General features: G+C 38.5%; 1 protein-coding gene and 1 long non-coding RNA gene across 2 annotated transcripts in view; one reads left to right on the forward strand and one right to left on the reverse strand.

Moving 5' to 3' along the window:
- The window catches only part of LOC116686773 (uncharacterized), a 17,764-nt gene extending 14,847 nt beyond the window's left edge, over positions 1-2,917 (reverse strand). Inside the window, exon 1 of the long non-coding RNA XR_004331353.1 lies at positions 2,904-2,917. This is a non-coding gene — a long non-coding RNA (uncharacterized LOC116686773). The remainder of the gene's footprint in view (positions 1-2,903) is intronic.
- The window catches only part of slc24a3 (solute carrier family 24 member 3), a 197,871-nt gene that overhangs the window by 52,759 nt on the left and 128,869 nt on the right, over positions 1-16,243 (forward strand). The window lies entirely within an intron of this gene.

The raw sequence follows: 16,243 nt of genomic DNA on the forward strand, positions 1-16,243 counted from the left end.
CATAAAAATAGATTAATAACAATTAAAACAAATTTTTACAACACAAGGTTTATTTCAAAAGACATTCATATTGGACTGGTACAACATGAATAAATAAATAATAACCATGTCTACTACAGAACAGGACATGTTTTACTGGTTGTACAGTATAAAATAAATAAATGAGCGTGTTTATAGAACAGAAAATGTTAGAAAAAATAAAATGAATCTAAAAAAAATAAAAATAAAATGTCAAGAGAAACAGGGCCCATCAACAACCGTGCATCCGCCTTTAGAAGGCAACTCCCAGGTAGACTACAGATTGCAAGTCAAAAAGACGAGCATGTCAACCGTAGCTGGTTTAAGACGTGAACGATGACCTCACATGTTTCCCCCTGTATGATTATGTGATGTAAGTCATCACCAGTGGTGGAGGAAGTATTCAGATCCTTTACTTAAGTAAAGTACTAATACCACACTGTAGAATTACTCGTTAGAAGTAAAAGTCCTGCAAAAGCATCAGTATATCATCAGGTAATGTATATAAAGTAAGTATTAAAGTAAATTACTCAAAGCTGAAAAATCACACATTTTAAAGTGTAAATACTTGTGGTTAATGGTCTAACATTCAGCTGGACTTATAGGCCGTATATGGCTGTGTGTATTTACATTTATGATAAAACATTTTACTTTATAAACTGTTTTGTGTGCAAAAAATCTAAATTTGAAAAGAACAAGTAACTAAGGTAAAGTAAAAGTGGCATGAAAACTCAAGTAAGTACATTACTCAACATAGTACAGTACTGAGTAAGTCTACTAGTTAAATTCCCCACTGGTCATCACTCAGGCATAATACATGTAGGGCTGTAGTCAAGAACACCTTTGCCAGTCCAAGACAGTCCAACCGGACTAGTCGACGTCCAAGTCAAGACCAAGTCCAAAGAGGTTCGAGACCGAGTCCAGAGAGGTTCAGTCCGAGTCAAGACCGAGTCCAGGACAGAAAAAAAGGTCTTATGCATGACAGTATCAAGACAATCCATTTGGGTTATTTGTTGATATAAAAGCAAAACAGTGTCAGAACACCCAGTATTTGAGTATAGCCATTCCCCTTGATATCAATATGGTGATAACTCATAATAGCTACATAGACAATACTGCTACAGTATACTAGTACTGAGCATTGGAACTGATATGGTACTAGTACTGAGCATTTAAGCAACTAAATGACAACATAGCTTCACTCCAGATGTAGTGAGAAATGAAGTGACCAGTATTACAGAGTGTAGCCCTATGATTGGTTTATGGCTTCCCAAAAAAATAAGTATTCTATTGTTATTTGGACGTGGGTTATAGGAAAGACATGTATTTTCAGAAAACAATTTGGTAACACAATGAACAGCGTGATTTAACATATGTTCGTTAACACACACACACACACCACCACACACACACACACACACACCCGGCAACGTTAGCTAATGCCGCTACATACAACGGGCTAACGTAACAAAAACCCACCCATCTCGTAGGCGCAAAGCTTATTTCATGTGATCAATGATGGCTCAAACTAACGCCACAGGTCTTATGTTGACAACGTGGACGCAATATAAGAACCTCCAAAAACAGCCTTAATATTTACCTAGCGTTAGTAAGCTAGGCTAACGCGGTGCGCTAACGTTAGCAAACCACGCGTATCGTTAGCTAACGTTAGCTGGCTGAAACTGTAAAAAGCCGAACAATATCCCCACCTGGACTGTGTTTCACTTCCCTCCAATATTATCATCAACATAATAAAGACACCTGGACTCGGTTAGCCCAAAAGTAAATTGGCAAGACAAGTCCGAGGTCCGAGACAAGTCCGAGTCCAAATACTATCAAGTCCGAGACAAGTCCGAGTCCATAGAAAAACTGTCTCGAGTCCAAGACCGGACTCGAGTACTACAGCCCTGAATACATGTATTAGCACTTTGTATCTATTAAAACAAGTTATAGCAACAATACTAATGAAAAAGAAATAAAGGTTTATTTAAATGGGTCTATTATTTGCAGTTTTATTGCAATGTGTCACATAAATAATATATGATTGTGTCAGCTTCGAGATCTATACAATATGTCAGTGTATCTAATGAAATCCATCCCTTATACATTTAATGAAAGTTACAAATAATTTATAATACCAACAGCATTGTGCAACAGGTGTCCAACCATTGTAGCCTCTGCCATTTGTTGAGTTCCGCGCTTTCTTTATAGTCTCCCATTGTCAGTCATTATAGCCACCTGATGCTCTGGACGCAACTTACTTTTGGCCTCTAAAGTTTCCTCTTCAACCTCTTTATTGTGTCCTTCCCTGAGCAACCTCATTTCTTACTTTTGTGTTCTTTCTTTGCTCCCTTTGCTCTCTCTTCTTTAGGTCTTTCTTTTCTTCACTTCGTTTGTGTCTTCGTCTATATCTTCACTGATTTATGTTCCAGCGGAGGCGCGACGCTAGCCTGGCTCCGCCCTCCACGCACTTCCGCCAATTTTCATTTTTCCTTCAAACTCCGTCTGCGTGTCGGACGGGACGCATAAAAAAGAATTATCGCGAGACTTTCGATAATGAATATCGAGCAACGTGATATCGCGATAACGATACTGATTCGATATATTGTGCACCCCTAGCCAAATTCTGACTCTACCATCTGAATGTCTCAATGTCTGAAGGTCTCATTAGACCAGGCAACATTTTTCCAGTCTTCAACTGTCCAATTTTGGTGAGCTCTTGCAATTGTAGCCTCTTTTTCTCTATTTGTAGTGAGAGATGATGGTACCCGGTGGGGTCTTCTGCTGTTGTAGCCCATCCCCTCAAGGTTGTGCGTGTTGTGGCTTCACAATGCTTTGCTGCATACCTCGGTTGTAACGATTGGTTATTTCAGTCAAAGTTGCACTTCTATCACTGGAATCAGTCGGCCCATTATCCTCTGACCTCTAGCATCAACAAGGCATTTTTGCCCACAGGACTGCCGCATACTGGTGTTTTTCCCTTTTCACACCATTCTTTGTAAACCCTAGAAATGGTTGTGAGTGAAAATCCCAGTAACTGAGCAGATTGTGAATACTCAGACCGGCCCGTCTGGCACCAACAACCATGCCACGCTCAAAATGGCTTAAATCACCTTTCTTTCCCATTCGACATTCAGTTTGGAGTTCAAGAGATTGTTGACCAGGACCACACCCCTAAATGCATTGGAGCAACTGCCATGTGATTGGTAAAGAGATAATTGCATTAATGAGAGAAATTGACAGGTGTTCCTATAATCCTTTTGTGGTGTATATATACTCAATAATATATAGAGAGAGACTGTATAGAACAGTCTATGGTCGGAAAATGCAACTTGGAAGTATAAACGTTATTTGCTCTGTGAAAGACATAGACAAAGACAAAAACCAAAAACATTTACTCAATAATTTAGTTAGTTTGGCAAACAGACGTTACCGTTTTAGTAGTTTATGGTTTTTTTCTAATTACTCTTTTTATTTGTCATCCCGTTAACAATGTTTTTTTCCCACCTATTTTTTGTTATTTAGTTTGTTTTGTTTATAACCTTGTGTGTAGGTTTGAGTGACTCAATGAATGATTGAACATTTTGAGGAGAGGAGCTACTGAGATGAGGAGAGCCATCTGGCCTGAGTTTTTTACCACTTTGCATTTTCTGGATAAATCAAAGATTTCTTGTAGTCTTTCTTGCAAGGGTTGTCCAAGTCAGTTTTAAAAGCCCAAATCTTTTTACGGATGTTTAAATCTTGAAAATTTGTAACATGTTAGATATATCGTGTGGAAATTCCGATGAATACAAGTCAGAGTAATTTGTTTTAAAAGCATTGTTTATTTCCACTGGATCTATTGTTAACTGTGAAGCACTGTAGTCTGTGTGACCATACAACACGCTGATCTGTATTTCAGGTGATAAGCTAACAAGTCACCTACTTTTTTCTCCATGCTTATAATAGGGCCCTCTTGACAACAGGAGGTGTCTCACAGTTTTTTTTGTGTCGATAATAAAATCATACAAAGTTTTCAGAGCCATTCTGTTTCTAAATAGTTCCAGAGTGGTGCTGTCAAATACTGGTGGTCTGTTTTTCTCATAGAGTTAATAGGTTAATCTTGCTTTATTACCTGATATGGAGTATGCCAAATTTCTCCCCTTATAACACTTTCAGTGTCTCCCATAGTAATGGTGATATTAAGTCTGATCTGTTGAAGAACAAAACCTCATCAATTGCTTTGGATACAAATTTACAAAACTGTATGTGTACTTGTATGTTTGCCATAAGGCTGTGTTCAGTCTCCAGTTATTGCGCATGTTAGATTTTGAGAGAAAACAAGATCAGAATCACTGGTGCATGGTCTGATTACACTATGGCAAATACTCTACTTTCTTTACAGAAGGAAGGAGTGATTGTCATTAAAAAATATTCTACTGTATATGTATGATGAATGTGAGAAAGAGCAGAGAATTCCTCTTTATATGTATAGTAAAACCTCCATGGGTCAACACAGTCTGTTTGAAATCACATTTCCATGAAATCATAAAGAGCCAGGGCCATTTTGGAACGTGCTAATGTTTAGGATTGGAACATCTATTGTTGTCACAATATTGATCTTCAGCAAGAATGAGCCTAGTGAATTTAGATTTGAATCAGGGAGGTGAGTTTGTCATGAAGCCAACATCATCCCAATTGGGGCTTATACACTTATAAGTATGACTGGGGTGTTAAGAGAAGAACATGACACTGTTATAAACCATCATTGAGGATCAGAGATTGTTTTGAAGGGTAAATATATATTTTTTATGAATTATATTGCTTGGTGTTAAAGGTAGAATGGAAAGTCTGTCCCCCCAGTTTTTTCTGAGCCTAACTGGATTGCTATTAGTGAGTTTTCTTGTAAAAATGCTTCACCTTTTTGAAGTGGGAACATATTCCAGCTTATCACTCGGTGATAACACCTTACTTCTGCTTACTATCATTTGTGCCATCAGCATGCGCCGCGAAAGGGGAAGAGGGGAGGGTGGAGTGTGCACCCCACAGAAAGGTGACTGTTCATCAACAACTCCTCCAAAATAATAATCATACAAAATGAACAAAATCCCACTCAGCAGTATAAAACCTTTTTTTAGCACAGAATAAACACACATTGGTTGTGTCAATATTAAACCCATCCCAACGTAAATCAACACAAAAATGACCAATGTCTGCCTCCAGAACATAGGCAGACCCGCTGGTCCCCCTTTAATCTTGACTCTTCCGGTAATGCATTATTTTCCTAACTAAACGATTAACCTCCAAGAAGCCTCGACTAAGTTAAGTTAAAAATAATCAATATCACCGTCTAACATTCGTCACATCATTACGGACTTTCCGACAGTGAGCTTGAACAACGATAGTGATGTTTAAAACTTAACATTTAGGTAATAGTATGTATAATAGCCAGTTAGCCACCACCACTTTCACATGAATTACCGTTTAGAAGACCCCAAACAAAAATTAAATGTATTTAAGAGAGGATGCATATAGTAGCAGGGCATAATATAGATTCTCCTCAAATGTTCATGTAGTCAGTTTATTCTTTTGCCATTATCGATCATTGAAGAAACACACTCAAGCACAGTTCAGTCTGAAAAACGGCTGTGAACTAGCCACTAGCTTAGTTTCATAAGCTATTTTATGTAATACAGCAAAGTAGCCACCTAGCCACTTCATACCAGTTCAAAGCTTAGTTTTTAAGCAATCCGTCGGTCATTCTTGAACGAATGCCTTGGCTTCCTACAGTGATCGAATTTAAACGTATTCCACTAAACAGGCTGGATAAGTAGCTTGAATTTTATTTATTTAATTTTTTTTATTTACTTAATTCTCCTTAAGAGACGGACTCTGAAATCTGGGTATATTCTCAGGTTAGAATTCTTGTTTTTCAGTTCATGTTGTCTAGCCTAGCCCATTGGAGACCTCCACATGTTCATGCTTTTTCCACTCGTTGCGACCCTCCAAAATTGGAAAAGAGTTGAAAACCTCACTGCTAATAATCTCCATCACCATGTTTGACATAAACTCTACAGATCCTCTCCTCCTTGGCTGTCTTCTGGGACATTTACAATTCTCAAATTGGATCTGCGAGAGCGTTTTCTAGTCTAAATGCGATCCAGGAGCACTGTCACCCTGTTCAAGGCACCGCAAAAAAATATATGCAGCTATACAGCTAGCCATACTATCTATATGGACTTTATTAAAGCCCCTTTCTCATATGAACTTGTTGCCTTTTTACACTGTAGCACACAACACCAAGACATTCTTCCTGTTTTTCCCAGGCCCTTGGTAGAACGTCATCAACACCCACTACTCACTGGAATTCTAATGGTAGTATAAATATATAAACGATCCCTTGGCAGCTTACCACTCTAACGATCGCACATGTCTTTGTAGTAAGTGACATAACCCACTAGGGTGGGAATCACACAAGGCCCCACATACATACAGTATACGTCAGGATACGAGATAATTGCCATTTAAAATATATTGTGATATCCCTCCCCATATACTGCAATTTATAACCTTTTTTAAACTTGATACAATACAACTTTGTCAACATCTGTCATCTAAAAATATAAATTTCAATTGATTTTTATTATGTATTACCAAAATGTAATTCTCGTGCAATTTAGATAGAAAAAGATTGATATTTGGTGTCGGCGTATTGATACAGTATTGCCACTGAAAATATCACAACTATGCTGTTTGATTCCCCCCCCCCCCCCCTTATAAGTTGCAGGGATCATTTTATACTGCTGAACCACTAGTGAAAGACGATCAGCCACTTTTCAATCTCTGAAAACTATATATATTGTAAACTATAATTTTGTACGTTTTGAGCTGAAAGTAACTGTTCATTACTTGAGGATTTCTTTGTTTGGTTTTATTGTGGTAAATGTGTCAGAAATTATTGCAAGTCTTTTTTTGGCTTCTTTAAGTCTCTTACCGTACATCTACAGCAGTGGCTTTCACTACCTCACCTGGGGCTTCCAAGCAGAAAGTAAATCTGTTCCTGTCTGCCTTTGTCTGTTACAGCCTAACATGAGTTACAATAGCTAAGTAGCATGTAGGATGAGTATCATGTACTTTTGGTGGCATTGGTACCGACTACTGATTTTTGGTATTGTGACATGCCTAAACCACCTATAAAGTGACATATTTTCTTTTAAATAATTGAAGTGCGGTCAAAAGGCCAAAACCGTCAAAAATTTCAATAAAGCGACAGAAATGCCGGAAAGGCAGCAAAAACTTTGTAAAATGTAACAAAACTAGGCAGGCCAACATTATTGTGAACCATATATATAAAGGGAGTCAGATCAAATTTGCTGGGGGCCGGATTTGGCCGACGGGCTTGAGTTGACACTTGGGACCTAGGGGAACACTGGTTCCGAAGCCAAGTCCACACTGACTACTATTCCCTATAAGATTGTGCCACCATTGGCACGCAGTCACTCAACTAATGGCACACTAGCATATGTGCCAATCCAAAATTATTCTTCACATTCTTTGGCAGGAGCGCATTTATGGTACTCGATGACTATTTCCCCATCCACAATATAAAGAAAATAAAAAAACTGCCTGAGTGGCTCGGTAGATGATGGCAGCTTAATGATATGGCCACTGATGAGCAGAACATTTTAAATGGCACTTCATCTTTAAAAGGTTGCCGACCCCTGCCGCATACTGTATTCAGCTATACAACACATAGTAGTTACCATTTCCCCTGGTCAGTGTCATTGTATTCATACGCGTGTACCTCAGATCAAACCTTGTCAGATGGGGGTCTGCAGGGTCTGAGAGACTGTAAGTGTCATTGGGGTTGAATGAGATGTCAGCACTTTCCATTTTCCCCTGCTCGGCTTCAGCATGTAACTTCAGCAGACCAATGAGCTGCAGGTGGAGTCACTCAAACCTTCTATTCTCCATTGTATCAACGTTGGGGTGACAAGTACACGCTTTGTGTCATTGAATACCAGGCATAATCACTGCAGGAGGCCCCTCAACACTCGTACCCAGACACTCCAGTCACACACTCTGACACATGGTATTGTCTTGAATAGTCTCACTGAAACAAGAAATTGCAGTTTTTGATATGTTGTGCTGCATTAGGGCAAACATTCCAAAGTCCTGCAGAAACACCAGTACAGTGTAGCAGCGTGTACCATTATGTAAATTTTTTTAACCTGATTCTACAAATTGTATATATTGTGTTTTAGTGTGTTTTTTTACATCATCACCCTATAATATAACAACAGTCAACTTATTTATATAGAGCTCTGGATTATGAAAACAATAATAATCACAATTACTTTGTTCACTATTGAAATCAGTATTATTTAACACGATTACTCATTGCCTTTTGGAAAGATGTTGCATTGATACAGTACATCATACAAGACATCTTGAACTGTGAAATTTCCCTAAATACTTTTCCTGTTGAACTTTTTGAATTCCCCTTAAATAAACAATAAAAACATGTTCCAATGTTGGCTGATTGAGTTTACCCCTTTAGGAAGGGTGAAATGCTGGGTCATTCTCAAAAAAAGACAAAATAAGAGTTTACTTGCAAAATGTAATGTGCAAAATAATAGTTTTTTCTTAATTACAGTTGTGATTGTTAGGAGCCGAATCGCAATCAAAAAAAGATTTATTGCACAGCACTATTTTAAGAGCAGTCTCATACAAAGATAAGCTGTCTTCCTTTTAGCTGGATGCTAAAGGGTTTTTTAGTGTTATGTGCCTCCGCGAAAGTGTCAGCTGTGGCCTACCATTCTGTTTTTCAGGTGGTTTTTCCATCCTCCGTCCCATTCCTATGAACCTCAGGACCCATGGGGGGAATTTCTTCAAATGTGGCAGAAACATCCACTTGGACTCAAGAATAACTGATTTGGTTTTGAAAGTCAAAAGTGAAGGTCTCTGTGACCTCACAAAATGCGTTTTTTTCAGTAGGGCTGGGTTAAAAATAATGAATTCTCCAATTAAAACTTTGAAAGTTTTAGGGATCTGAGATTGATTAATAAAATCTCGAAGTAACTTTTAATTTATGCCTTTTTATCATGGATTTAGTGATTTGAACCACTTTTTTGAGGTCAATTCTATTAACGTTAACCTGGTGCATTATAAACATATTTGAGGGTTGCTTTTTACTTGTACAATATAACAGCACAAGTTCTCTGATAATCTCTTTTATATCCAAGCAAAATCGTTAACTCAAAAATTTCCCTGACCTAATTAACATTGTAATGAATAAGAAAATCGATTGATTTGGAAACAATGTGCAATCCCCACTCGTAGTTTTTGCCAATGTCAAGAGTTCTTATGCTAATTATGACATTTCACACAAATGTCCCATACAATTATGACAATTATTATTTTATATCCTAAAGTCAACTTCACTATGACATAATGGTTTTCAAAAACCTTTTCTCTGGCCATTATTACTGTAAACGCTATAACTCAGGAACAGAGGAGACATTTGGGCCGATACTGAATTGGGGACACTAATCCTGTATCTGTGGTGATTGTATAGATTCTTCTGTGTTTGCCTGGTTAAAGATGTGTGAAGCAGCAACATTTTACCAAACATACATAAAATAACTTCTTTAAATTGCTTCTTAGTCTTGACCTGTATTTATGATCTGGACAGTCATGGCGGTGGTTCTAGTTAGTATTTCTCTGTAAAACACAAAGCACTAGATGCAAACTAATTAGCAGGTGGGGAGAGGTAACATTTGGCTTTTTACTTTCAAGGCTTTTTAAACATCACAGTGTACACACAGTATCATGTTTGTCGTTGTAACAGTGCTACTCTTTATTCTAGATCTGCAAAGATTAATCCATGAGTTGTCAACTGTTAAATTAATCCCTGAATATTTTGATATGGATTAATTGGTTATTAAAAAAACCTCTCTGTTAATTTGTTTCAGTTTCTTAACTGTTTTGTAATTTGAAACTGAAAATATTTAGACAAGACATTTGAGGACGTCATCTTGGGCTTGGGAAACACTGATTTGAAATTTTTCACATTTTTCTGACAACTAGACCAAACAACTCATTGATTAATCGATAAAACAATCGACTATAAAATAATAGTTATTTGCTGCCCACTTTATTCACAGTTTTAGGTAAGTGAAAATATGCACTTTACACCTACTTACCAAAAACCCAGGTTTCTTACAGGCTTCTCGCAGTAAATTGAGGTTGTCATACGGTTCCTGTTGATTCCATGAAAGCCCATTCTTTAAGCCTGGAGATGAATAATGAATCCACAGCAAGCAAATTGAGCATGTAACAGACTGCATGACACTTTGAACTGTGGGGGAAGACTTTGGATTAGGTGCTGAAGAGCAGTGTGCTTATTATTTAATAAGCCACAGTGAAATAATGTCACATCCAATTCAGAATTGTAATGAATGTGTGAGGGAGAGGAAGAAGATGATGAGCAGTGGTGAAATGTCACAAAGGACATTACAAACTGTACTTAGTTCAAATTGTATTTCCGAGTATAAGTCACACTTTTTTCATAGTTTGGCTGGTCCTGCGACTTATAGTCTAGTGTGACTTATATATCAAAAATACTATATAATTTAACTGTTTTTTTAAATGTTATTTCATAATAAAATATTACTGTCTACAGCTGCGAGGGCTGTTCTAGCTTGTGACCAACTATATGCTGCTCCTAAAGACAACTGAGAAAGACTGAACACAACAAAATGCCCCCAAAAGAAAATTACAAACTGCAGGTAGTAAATATACAGCTAAAACGGTAATCAAGCAGCAGGAGGAAAGTTTGGGAGTGGTCAGAAACTTGTGAGGGCGAAAAGGTTACTCTTACTAAATGAAGAAACAAAGAAAGCTAATCTGGCAAAAGCAGAGTGGCCAGAGCTGAGGAACGAGTCTCCACAGATGGGTGCTTGAACAAGTTGCTGGCGGAGAGGCTTGTGAACAGTGCAGTTTAGTCTCCACGCCCTGGTAGTTTTTCTGTGTGCTAATGATGTAATAGTATTGTTACACTACACATTGCGGACACATACCAGATTCAGCCTTTTGTTCTGTGTGCTAAATGTCTGTTCTTGTCTTGGATTCTTGAAATAAATTTCTGAATAAATGCGATTTATAGTCCATGCAACTTATATGTTTCTTCCTCTTATGACGCATTTTTGACTGTGCCACTTTATACCCGTGGACTTATAGTCTAGAAAATATGGTACTTCTACTTTACTTGAGTCTTTCTTTTTCAGCCACTTTCTACTTCTACTCCAGTACATTTCAGAGAAAAATATTGTACTTTTTACTCCACTACATTAATCTTAAAGCGCCCATATTATGCTCATTTCAGGTTTATAATGTATTTTGAGGTTGACATGGTTTAAATTAAAAAAACAAAACATATTTTTTGTTGTACTGCACATTTCTGCAGATCCTGTTGTCACCCTGTGTGTTTGGGTCTCTGTTTTAGCTACAGAGTGAGACATCTACTTCTATACTATCTTTGTTGGGAGTTGTCGCATGCTCAGTAGCTTGGTAACATCACCCTCAGCTAGATAACTCTTCCTCCAACTTTGGTCAGGACAGGCAGGATTAGCTGGAGACTTCTTCTAAACAAGGGCAACGCTTGTAGAACACCTACAGAACAGGGACAGAATAGTTCTTTTGTAGATTAGGTGAACTAGTGGGTGTTGTAGCAGTGTTTTGCCATTGAGAAACAAGCTAGGATGCTAGCGCTAGCATGTGCTAATTAGCCACCTCATCCCGGCTAGAGACGTAGAAAGCTTGCACATTTTGAACAGACTGAAGATAGAGGACATTCAGAAAACCGTAACTCACTCAAAACGGCATGGTAGTTTTTTTTTTTTTCCAAGTTTGTATGTGCGTGGAAGCACCAGAGACAAAATAACACCCCAAATCCCAGAAAAAAGCAATTTTTTTCATAATAGGGGCACTTTAATAGTTTTAGTTACTTTACAAAAAAATATTTTTTTTGTGTGGCTTTTAGACCTTTATTTAATAGCAGATGAAGACATGAAAGGGGAGAGAGAGGGGGAATGACATGCACCAAAGGGCCAAGGTTGTAGTCAACCCTGCACCGCTGCGTCAAGGACTAACCTCTAACATTTACAGAACTGTTTTGTCGTTTCCAGTTTTCTAAATTGCGAGTTTTTCTGCATTGAGAACTTTTACTTGTACTACTTTAATTTCCCATGCAGACTTTTTTACTTACAGAGTATTTTATCAGTGTGGTATTATTACTTTTACTTAATGAAGGATCTGAATACTTCTCCCACCACTGATGGAAGTTGAGTGCATGTGTGCACTTAGAAAAGCTCCACACATTCTGGTGTCGAGCTGATAATTAATGTGGCCACTTGGCTCATCCAGCAGCAGCAAAATCTCACTGTGCTTTTATGCCGCAAAGAGAAACCACACTAGATACTCTCAATGTGTAGTGGACCTATGATAATTTATATACCTCAGTCAAGAGCAACTGCCTTGGAGCTCTCATACATTCTCACTGCCATCACGTCAAAGCAATACTTGGTCGGTGCCTTTGGTGTTTGTTACTGATGCAAAAATCTCCTTCAGCATCATTTTAAGACACGCTTGGTCGGGACTCTGTGGCGTCCCTTTTTGATGCTCTGGGTTTGGACTCTTGGCGTCACTATTTGAAGCTCTCAGGACTCGTGTCTAAAATCATTTTTAATTTTACCATATCTTTTTTACTACTATGGGCTACCAGTTAACATAGAAAGGATTAGACATTTTAAATGCCCCTGTAAATAGACATATCATGGACTCTGCTGTATACTTTCTATTGGTAGGGACAGTAAACTACAACTTGACACTTTTACTTACTAACGTTGCCGTCTATACTCCACGATATCCCGTGATCCTGATCTACAGTGGAACATTTGCCTTTAACAGAGCGACAGTAATACCTAATATACGATCGTTACTGGAATTAACTACATTCATATATTTGCACTGAATAACGCATTCAATAAACAAAACATAACTCTTGCAGCACACATGACCAGATGCGCAATATTAGCTCACACATAAAATAGCACCCTTGTGAATTAGCTTACTGTTGCTTATTCAGAAATCCCATAACATTGTCCGTAGGCTACCCCACAGGACATCAGATTGAACTTTTGATGCACGCACAGTAGTGTCACTGTCCGCAAGAAAGGAAAGTGTGATAGCCGCCACCTTAACACCTTTTTCTCTCTTGCTTGAGACCACTGTGTCCCAAGACCTTACCGCATGCTGATACGGTAAGGGAAAAAAAGTAGCTTCCACTTAAAGGCCCATCTTGCACCCTGCGCAGCACAGCGCAAAGCCCTGCATAAGTGTCTCTGCTAATTTAAGACCAACTTTAAGACCACTACAGCGGAATATCAACTGAAACACAAAATACCTAAACACAGGTCTGCTTATTCTAAGACACAGTTATACCTTGATTAATAAGTCATCAACAGAAAAACATGTTGGCAACAATTTTGATAATTGCTTAATCAACAGTTAAACAAACACAAACACAAATGCAGTAACGACCAAACAGGAAAGCAGTTTGTATGTAAATGTTACAACCTCCAAATGTGTTTTGATGAAAATTGAAATACTTGTGGATTTCTATTACATTTCTTTAAAACAAAGAAATATTTGTGTGTGCATCAGGAAGACATCCGTAACCTAATTTATTTAGGTGACATGCTATAAACAATCTATAAAAATTAGTTATTACTACGGCTCCGCTAATCGTCACGATGTTTGAAGTTTTCCACACTCCACAAATAACGCAACATTGTTGGCTATACAGTTTTACACAGGCATTTTTCTTGTGACTATCTAACGATTCTGACATATCTGACGAAGGGGAACGGTAGGGGCGCAGGTTAGTCAGGCTAATTGGGTCGAAAGGCTTGTGTAAACTGTATGCCAACAATGTTGGCGATATTTGTGGAGTGTGGATAAACTTCAAACATCGTGACGATTAGCGGAGGGCCTGTAGTAATAACTATTTATAGATTGTTTGGGTCGCATGTCACATAAATAAATTAGGCTTGTATCCGTATGTCTTACCTGATGGTTCACACACCAAGATTTCTTGTTTAAGAAATGTCATAGAAATTCCACAAGTATTTTCAATTTGCATCAAAATCACTTTTGTGGGAGGTTGTAAGTGCATTTACATACAAACTGCTTCGCTGGTGGTCGTTACTGCATTTGTGTTGTGTGTTGCTGTTTAACTGTGATAAGGCAACTTCTGCAAAATTGTTGGCCAACTGTTTTTGTCCATGTTGACTGACTTATTAGTCAGGTATAATCTGTGTCTTTAAGAATTAATGCAGACGTGTTTAGGTATTGTGTTTCAGTTGGGATATTCAGCTGTAGTGTCACTACGGGGGGGAGTTGGTCTTAATTAGCAGATACAACTTATGCGGGCTTTGGCGCTGTGGGGGGGGGCTGCGCAGGGTGTCATATAGGGTCCTCTTAAGTGGAAGCTATCTTTTTTCCTTACCGTATCAGCATGCGGGAATTACATCTTGGACTCCCGTTTTCGTCTCAGGCAAGAAAGAGAAAGGTGTAAGGTGGAGCGCTACTTAAGCCACAGCGTTCCTTTCTTGCGGTCTCAGTTGACACTACTGGTGGCCGTGCATCAAAAGTCATTGCTATGTCGCATGTTGGGGTAGCTACGTGACAGATGTTAGGTAGGATTTCTGAATAAGCACAAGTAAGCTAATTACAAGGGCTGGCTATTTTAGTGTGAGCTAATAATTGCGGCATCTGGTCGTAGGTGTCTGGAAGAGGTATGTTCTGTTTAATTGAATGCTTATTTCAGTGTGGGCAAAATGAATGTTAGTTTAATCTCCGTAAGATCGTATATTAGGTTAATAGGCTGTCGCTCTGTTAAAGGCAAATGTTCCACTGTAGATCAGGATCACGGACCATGCTGATGGAGTATGAGACGGCAAGCGTATTAAGTAAAAGTGGGTCACGTGTAGTTTAGCTGTCCGCTAACAATAGAACGATTATTAGCAGCAGATGCCATGTAGATCCGTCTATTTATCAGGGGCATATTAAATGTCTAATCTTATCATGTTACTGGCTATGCCCATAGTAGTAAAAAGGAGATACTGGTAAAATTTAAAAAATGCTTTTAGACTACTAGTCCTGGAGAGCTTCAAAAAATATGACGCCAGAGTCCATAACCCAGAGCATCAAAAGGGACGTCCCAGAGTCCGACTGCAAGCGTGTCTTAAAAATTCATGCCTGAAAGATATCTTTTTGCAGCATAACAAACACCAGAAGGCACCTGACGAAAGTATTGCTTTTTGACGCGGGGGGGATGGGGGGGGGGGGGGGGGGGGGGCAGTGGAATGTATTGGCTGCTCCAGGCAGTTGGCTCCTTTACTGAGTATATAAATTATCATAGTCCACCTTACTACATTGAGAGTGATCTTAGTGGGTGGTTTCTCTTGTTGCGGCATAAAAGCAGGCAGTATATTTTGGCTGGGTCTGCTGGATGATCCAAGTGGCACTTAATTATCAACTCAGAAAACCAAACCAACAAAGAAACCAGAATGGTTGGAGCTTTCTAAGTGCACACATCACTCAACTTCCATCAGTGGTGGGAGAAGTATTCAGATCCATCACTTAACTTGTAAAAGTAATAGTACGCGACACTGATAAACTATCTCTGTAAGTAAAAAGTCCTGCATGGAAAATTTACTTAAAGTAGTAAAAGTAAAAGTTCTCACATGCAGAAAAATCCTCGCAATTTAGAAACTGGAAACGACTTCAAAACAGTTCTGTTAAAGGTTAGGAGGTTTATGCGCTTGACGCAGCGGTGCAGGGGTTTGACTACAACCTTGGCCCTTTGGTGGCATGTGCATTCCCCTCTCTTCTCCCTTTCATGTCTTACTGTCGCTATTAAATAAGGTCGCTAAAATGCCACACAAAAAAAATATTTTTTTGTTGTAAATAACTAAAACTTATTAAAGTGGCCCTATTAGTGAAGACAAATTGTGGCTTTTTTCTGGATTTGGGGTGTTATTTTGTGTCGCAAATCTGGTGCTTCCACGCACATAACAAACTTGGAAAAAAAACTATCCGATGCTTTTGAGTGATTTACTGTTTCTGATGTCCCTATCTTGCAGTCTGTTCAAAAATGTGGGTCACAGCTTCTACGTCGCTA

The sequence above is a fragment of the Etheostoma spectabile genome, unplaced genomic scaffold, assembly GCF_008692095.1.
Source record: "Etheostoma spectabile isolate EspeVRDwgs_2016 unplaced genomic scaffold, UIUC_Espe_1.0 scaffold465, whole genome shotgun sequence".
Classification (NCBI taxonomy): domain Eukaryota; kingdom Metazoa; phylum Chordata; class Actinopteri; order Perciformes; family Percidae; genus Etheostoma; species Etheostoma spectabile.